Here is an 8,781-nt window from a genome sequence, read left to right as displayed (position 1 = left end):
ATTTTGTAGGGATGAACTTTCTTTGGCCATGTTATTTTGAGAAGACATGATTACTTTTTAGTATGCTTGAAGTATTATTATTTTTATGTCAATATTAAACTTTTGTCTTGAATCTTTCGGATCTGAACATTCAGGCCCCAATAAAGAAAATTACATTGAAAATTATGTTAGGTAGCATTCCACATCAAAAATTATGTTTTTATCATTTACCTACTCGAGGACGAGCAGGAATTAAGCTTGGGGATGCTTGATACGTCTCCAACGTATCTATAATTTTTTATTGTTCCATGCTATTATATTATCTGTTTTGGATGTTTAATGGGCTTTAATAAGCTATTTCTTATTATTTTTGGGACTAACCTATTAACCGAAGGCCCAGTGCCAGTTTCTGTTTTTTTGCGTATTTCAGTGTTTCGTAGAAAAGGAATATCAAACGGAATGAAACCTTCGCGATGATCTTTCTTGGACCGAAAGCAAACCAGGAGACTTGGAGATGAAGTCGGAGACGCAACGGGGCGGCCACGAGGCAGGATGGCGCGCCCAGGGGGGTAGGCACGCCCCCACCCTCATGGGCCCCTCGTAGCTCCAGCGACGTACTTCTTTCGCCTATATATACTCCTATACCCTAAAAATATCAGCGGGAGCCACGAAACCAATTTTCCACCGCCGCAACCTTTTGTACCCGTGAGATCCCATCTTGGGGCCTTTTCCGGCGCTCCGTTGGAGGGGGAATCGATCACGGAGGGCTTCTACATCAACACCATAGCCTCTCCGATGATGTGTGAGTAGTTTACCACAGACCTTCGGGTCCATAGTTATTAGCTGGATGGCTTCTTCTCTCTCTTTGGTTCTCAATACAAAGTTCTTCTTGATGTTCTTGGAGATCTATTCGATGTAATACTCTTTTGCGGTGTGTTTGCCGAGATCCGAGGAATTGTGGATTTATTATCAAGTTTATCTATGAATAATATTTGGTTCTTCTCTGAATTCTTATATGCATGATTTGATATCTTTGCAAGTGTCTTTGAATTATCGGTTTAGTTTGGCCTACTAGATTGATCTTTCTTGCAATGGGAGAAGTGCTTAGCTTTGGGTTCAATCTTGCATTGTCCTTTCCCAGTGACAGTAGGGGCAGCAAGGCACGTATTGTATTGTTTCCATCGAGGATAAAAAGATGGGGTTTATATCATATTGTTTGAGTTTATCCCTCTACATCATGTCATCTTGCTTAATGCGTTACTCTGTTCTTATGAACTTAATACTCTAGATGCATGCTGGATAGCGGTCGATGTGTGGAGTAATAGTAGTAGATGCAGAATCGTTTCGGTCTACTTGACACGGACGTGATGCCTATGTTCATGATCATGCCTAGATATTCTCATAACTATGCGCTTTTCTATCAATTGCTCAGCAGTAATTTGTTCACGCACCGTAATATATGCTATCTTGGGAGAAGCCACTAGTGAAACCTATGGGCCTCGAGTCTGTCTTACATCATATTAGTTTCTCGTCAACTTACCAATTTCTGTCGCCGTTTATTTTGCAATCTTTACTTTCCAATCTATACAACAAAAATACCAAAAATATTTATCTTAATATCTTTATCAGATCTCACTTTTGCGAGTGACCGTGAAGGGATTGACAACCCCTTTATCACATTGATTGCGAGGTTCTTGATTGTTTGTCCAGGTACTAGGTGACTTGCGTGTAATCTCCTACTCAAGGGAAAACCAACGCATGCTCAAGAGTTAGCATTTTTTAACATGCAATAATACAACTGTCATGTGAAAATTTGGAAACTTTCAGGGGTGATTTGACCTTTTAAACACATTTAAGTGATTTTCTAGCCATTTAATGACCGTAATTAAAATTTGAACTACATCTACTTGTAACGGCTAACCATAACGGTTTGAAAAAAAAATATGTGTACTTGTGTGCGAGTTAATTCCTTGTGCAGTAAATTAGAAGGAATTTTCAAACATAGTGGTCTCATGACATGGACACATGCATGGAGTGCCATGTCATATTAATTCCAAAAAAATAAAAAATGATCAGAAAAAATTAAACCTTTCTTGACGTAATGTCATGCCACCAAGATGATGTGGTAAAAAAATTGGCATGTTTGACGAAATTTGGACAGGCACCCCTCACAAACCGAAGCAACTCACTAGAAGGCTCGTGTTTCCGAGAGGGAACAATGCATGTTTGATGACGAACGGGAGATAGCTTCCCCTTACGGTCTTCAAATTTTTTCTACATTTAACGTGCACTAATACAACTGTCATGTGAAAATTTGGAAAATTTCAAGGGTCATTTGACCTTTTAAAGACATTTATGTGATTTTCTAGCCATTTAGTGACCGTAATTCAAATTTGAACTACATCTACATGCAACAACTAACCTTAACGGTTTGGAAAATCATATTTGTTTACTTGTGTGCGAGTTAATTCCATGTGCAGTAAATTAGAAGGAATTTTCAAACATATTGGTCTCACGGCATGGACACGTGCATGGAGTGCCATGGCATTTAAATTCCAAAAAACAAAAAATGATCAGAAAAACATGAAACCTTGCTTGATGTAATGTCATGCCACCAAGATGATGTGGTAAAAAATTGTCTTGTTTTACGAAAGTTTCGAAACACCCCCCTCACAAACCGGAGCAACTCACTAGAAGGCTCGTGGTTCCGAGAGGGAACAATGCATGTTTGATGACGAACGGGAGGTAGCTTCCCCTTACGGCCATCAATTTTTTTCTACATTTAACGTGCACTAATACAACTGTCATGTGAAAATTTGGAAAATTGCAGGGGTCATTTGACCTTATAAAGACATTTAAGTGATTTTCTAGCCATTTAATGACCGTAATTCAAATTTGAACTACACCTACATGCAATAGCTAACCATAACGGTTTGAAAAATCATATTTGTGTACTTATGTGCGAGTTAATTCCATGTGTAGTAAATTAGAAGGAATTTTCAAACATATTGGTCTCACAGCATGGACACATGCATGGAGTGCCATGGCATTTAAATTCCAAAAAATAAAGAATGATCAGAAAAACATGAAAGCTTGCTTGATGTAATGTCATGCCACCAAGATGATGTCGTAAAAAAATTGGCCTGTTTGACGAAAGTTTGGACACACCCCCTCACAAACCGGAGCAACTCACTAGAAGGCTCGTGGTTCCGAGAGGGAACAATGCATGTTTGATGACGAGCGGGAGATAACTTCCTCTTACGGCCTTCAATTTTTTTCTACATTTAACGCGCACTAATACAACTGTCATGTGAAAATTTGGAAAATTTCTGGGGGTCATTTGACCTTTTAAAGACATTTAAGTGATTTTGTAGCCATTTAATGACCGTAATTCAAATTTGAACTACATCTACATGCAACGGCTAACCATAACGGTTTGAAAAATCATATTTGAGTACTTGTGTGCGAGTTAATTCCATGTGCAGTAAATTAGAAGGAACTTTCAAACATATTGGTCTCATGGGATTGACACATGCATGGAGTGCCATGGCATTTTTGTTCCAAAAAATAAAAAAATGATCAGGAAAACATGAAACCTTGCTTAATGTAATGTCATGCCACCAATATTATGTGGTATAAAAATTGGCCTGTTTGACGAAAGTTTGGACACACACCCCTCAGAAACCGGAGCAACTCACTAGAATGCTCGTGGTTCTGAGTCCCGAGAGGGAACAATGCATGTTTGATAACGAACGGGAGATAGCTTCCTCTTACGGCCTTCAATTTTTTTTCTACGTTTAACATGCACTACTACAATTGTCCTGTGAAATTTGGAAAATTCTTGGGGTCATTTGACCTTTTAAAGGCATTTAAGTGATTTTCTAGCCATTTAATGACCGTAATTCAAATTTGAACTACATCTACATGCAACGGCTAACCATAACGGTGTGATCATGTTTTTGTGTACTTGTGTGCGAGTTAAAAAATTATCAGACGATGTAAATTTCTGGTGTTCAAAAAAGAAAATGTCAAGATCTGGTAAGACAACCGGGCCCCACACGATTGGCACTCTATTTCGCGGCTCGAAGTTTGGTAGGTGAGAGGCGGGGGTCATTAATCAAACACGGTTCTGTATTGGAAACCGTTAGCTATTATGTTCACACACAGATTTTGCTGCGGGAATCGTGTGTAATTCAAACTACAATACTCGTAAATTCCGGCGACCGGCGTGTGTACTGTTCCCATCGATCTAGATTCCGGCCGCCAATAAATACTACCTTGCTCACGTCGTCCCGCCTGCATTCTCATCTACATCCTCCCCTCGGTCGCCCTCTCTCTCTCTCAAATCTCTACCATGGTGCCGCCGGTCTGCCCAGGCGCCGACGATGAGTCGCCGCCCCCTGAGGACGCTCACTCGAATAGCAGCAACGAGGATCCCTACACGCCGCCGGACGAGGTTGCACCGGACCCTCCAACTTTGGATTGGTTTTGGGGCCAGTACAGTCTTTGTCTGTGGAAGTCATTGCTGCCGGCTCAGAAAGCCAGGCAAGTGGCACTCAAGAAGGGGATGGCGGAGGAGGAAGCTAGGTACCAGGCGGCTTGTGAAGCCCGTGATGCCGCCTGGAAAAAGGAGGTGGCAGAGCTTTGGGGTCGGGCGCCTCGTTGTGCGGAGGACGTGTACGAAGACGGGTACTTCGCGAGGAAGGTCAAAGGCACACTACAGGAATCAGCTACTTTGCCGTCTGCCACGGCAGACGGCAAAGGCAAGGATGGCGGACGGGAAAGGCCTTTGCCGTCTGCCGCGGAAGGCAAAAGGCTCCGGCAAAGTAGGCTATGACAAAGAGCTTCTTTGCCGTCTGCTTTCTGAAGCGGACGGCAAAGGGGCTTTTGCCATCAGCGGCGGACGGCAAAGAAAGCCGACGGCAATAAATGTGCTGTTAGTCTGTTAGGCGGCTAACGGCAGCCTTTGCCGTCCGCCGCTGACGGCAAAGAGCATCCGGCCTTTGCCGTCCGCCGAATGACGTCGGCTGGACGTCACTGTGGGACAAGTCTTTGCCGTCTGCCACTGTAGGCAAAGCCTTTGCCGTCCGCCGCTGTAGGCAAACTGCCCAAATGGGTTAGCTCCCAGGGAGCACAGGTGGCCGCCGCATGGCTTCTTTGCCGTCTGCGGCGGACGGCAAAGGCGCCTTTGCCATTAGCGGCTGACGGCAAAGGTGCCTCTTTTTTTCTGTTTTTTTTAAATCCAGCAATTTTCACAGCAAATATATGACATATATATATATTTCACAGGGCTATTTAACAGCAAACATATGACATATCCAACACATAAGTTTCATCGTGCATACATATATAGTTCCACCCATTCATACATAGCAAGTTGCACATACACATTGTTCCATCCATACATATTACAATGCAAAGTTTCATCAAGATAGCAAGTTCCATCATAGCAAGCTAGAAGAATACTAGAGGAGAACGAAAGAAAAAACAAGCACTCCATCATAGCAAGCTAGCTTCCGTGAAGTGAATGAAATCTGAGGCAAATAAGAAAGTTAGAAAAAGGTGACTAGAAGAAGAAGAAGTATATGCCATTTATGAGCTAACTTAGGTGAAATGGATCATTTATGAGCTAACTTAGTTGAAATGGATCGTTTATGAGCTAAACTAGGTGAAATAGATCGTTTATGAGCTAACTTAGGTATAATGCATCATTTTAGAGCTAACCTAGGTAAGATGGGTCATTTTAGAGCTAACCTAGGTGAAATGGATCGTTTTTTAGCTAAGTTAGGTGAAATGGATCGTTTATGAGCTAACCTAGGTGAAATAGATCGTTTATGAGCTAACTTTGGTAAAATGCATCATTTTAGATCTAACTTAGGTTTGATGGGTCATTTTGGAGGTAAACTAGGTAAAATGGATCGTTTGTGAGCTAACCTAGGTGAAATGGATCGTTTATGAGCTAATCTAGGTAAAATGGGTCATTTTAGAGCTAACTTGGGTAAAATGCATCATTTTGGAGCTAACGTAGGTAAGATGGGTCATTTTGGAGCTAACCTAGGTAAAATGGGTCATTTTAGAGCTAACATAGGTAAAATGGATCATTTTGAAGTTAGTCTAGGTAAAATGGGTCATTTTAGAGCTAACTTGGGTAAAATGGATCATTTATGAGCTAACTAAGGTATAGTGGGTCATTTTAGAGCTAACTTAGGTAAAATGGATTGTTTATGAGCTAACTAAGCTAATTATGCCATTTTTGACATATGTAAGCTAAGTACATGTCATTATTGAGCAAACCTAGTTAACTAAGCATACTAGAGCTAACTTAGGTCATTTTGGAGGAAACAAAGCTAAGTATAGATCGTTTTAGAGCTAACTTAGGTAAAATGGATGGTTTTGGAGGTCAGTAAGCTTATTAAGTCATTTTGGAGGAAAAGAAGCTAACTCTAGGTCATTGTGGTAAGCATATGGGAGGAAATAAGGCTAAGTCTAGGTCTTTATGCATTTGTTAAGCAAAACACTAGAAGAACCTTACTAGCGCCCACCATCTTTCAAGACCTGCCATGACAAAGAGTAAACGAAATTAGTACAACATAAAAAATACCGACATGAATAATAATATGTATACCACTTAAGTGTATCATCATCAAGTACAACATAAAAAAATTATGTACCTGACACTACTAATAATCTCGATCACTATCATCAATAAATGCATAATCATCATCATCACTATAATCAATGATGGGCTCATAGGGTTCAGTGGCATCAACATGTGGAAGGCCACCTTGACGTAATCGGTCAAGCATTGATAGGTCATCCGCAGCAGTAACCTCTTCTTGTTCCGGCTCTTCTTGTTCCTCCTCTGGGTTGATGTCGGATTCACTGTCGCTGTCTACTTCAATATTTTGGGGTGAAGTATAGCGGTTCTTGAAATGCTTTTTGGAAAGACGCGTCTCTTGGAAGAATTCTCCTTCATATGTGTCTGGGTTAATGTGAGGTTCATAATCCTCTTCCTTTGGGGGAGATAGTCTAGCACGTGGCGACACTTCATAAACGACATCCCAACCTTTCAGATTTGGATTAGTTTGGCAGGCCCACGCTAGATAGAATACTTGGGTCGCCTGTTGAGCCGTAATATAGACATCAGGAACATCTAAATGGGTGCTTTGTTTGATTTCAACTAGCCCTATATGTTCATGAGTCCTTCTAGTCTCCTTCGGCTGAAACCAATAACATTTGAAGAGTACGACATTCGGTGGGTTGTCACCATAGAATATAAGTTCATAAATTGCTTCAACGTTGTCCATCCCGGTACCATGCTCGTCGGTGCGACGACGATCCACCTCAGCTCTGTCACGTTGGGCAGACTCACCATGATATGTCCACACCGTATAATGGGGCGTAAAACCACTCTTCTACAGGTGTTTGCCCATTTCATCCTCTGTCCTCTTTTCCCAATTGCCGCACCGGAAACAGGGGCACCAGGCTGGCCATTTGCAAATGCAGCTTGCACAAACCCCTTGGTTTTTGTGAACCATTCAGCGCTCCATTTGTTCTGACCAGTGTGACCGGTATACATCCACGCACGATCACTCATCTTGACTTTCAGAGCTACTGGACACACAACAAATATATATATAATTCACCATGTATATATTCATCAGTTGATCTACTTTGTCAATTTTATTACGTCCATGCAACCTACACTCTAATAGGTAATGATAGATCATAATCCCACCCGAATATGTGTAGATTGGGTTCATTTTCCCATGCTATGCTTCGGATCCGACGCAAAATTTCGGCAGCACCTCCCCGCTGTTCTCCTGATACACGTCTCTGCAATAAACAGAGAGGATGTGTACCCGGAGAACAACAGGGGAGGCACTGACGAAATTTATGCGTCGGATCCGGAGCAAAGCATATGGGAAAACGAACCCAATCTACACATACTCGGGCTGTCCATGGATAGCGTTGGACAATTCGAAAGAATCAAGGTTATAAATATGCAAATGCATGCATATTTATAACTATAACGCTTTCGAATGGGAGACACATATTGGTTACGCATACTGATGATTCAAGACACATATATAGCTAGCTATCAAGTTTCATCGGCACGAACACCTGAACAGAGCAAATAATTAATGGGGGAGGAGGACATGTCATTTGTGCTCACCCACGAACGAAGGGGCAGAGCTCGTCAAACGCACAGCGAGGTCGTCGAACACCAAACCTCGCAGCGATGAAACAACTGCACATTTAAATCTACCCGATCAACACAATTATATATATATATATATATATGATGTTTTTCATAACAAAATCGAAAAATATATGACCTAACTCATAATTCACAAATATATGATCCCGTCGGCCTCTGGACGGCCAAAGAGCACCTTTTCGGGAGGTGTCGGGGGTCGGGGTGTCGTGTCGGTGTCGGGGTGCCGTGTCGGGGTTGGGGTGCTGTTTCAGGGTCGGGGTGTCGTGTCGGGGTCGGGGTTTTGGGGTCTAGTGTCGGGGTCGGGGTGTCGGGGTCAGGGGGTCAGGGGGTCGGGGTATCGTGTCGGGGTCGGGGTGTCGTGTCGGGGTCGGGGTGTCGGGGTGTGGTGTCGGTGTTGGGGTGTTGGGGTCAGGGGGTCGGGGTGTCGGGGTGTCGTGTCGGGGCCGGGGTGTCGGGGTGTGGTGTCGGGGTCGGGGCGTCGGGGTTAGGGGGTCAGGTGGTCGGGGTGTCGGGGTGTGGTGTCGGTGTCGGGGTGTCTGGGTGTGGTGTCGGGGTCGGGGTGTCGGGGTCAGGGGGGTCAG

Source organism: Triticum aestivum, chromosome 2D (assembly GCF_018294505.1).
Source record: "Triticum aestivum cultivar Chinese Spring chromosome 2D, IWGSC CS RefSeq v2.1, whole genome shotgun sequence".
Taxonomy (NCBI): Eukaryota; Viridiplantae; Streptophyta; class Magnoliopsida; order Poales; family Poaceae; genus Triticum; species Triticum aestivum.
The sequence above is the reverse complement of the archived record's forward strand: the minus strand, read 5'-3'. Positions refer to the sequence as shown.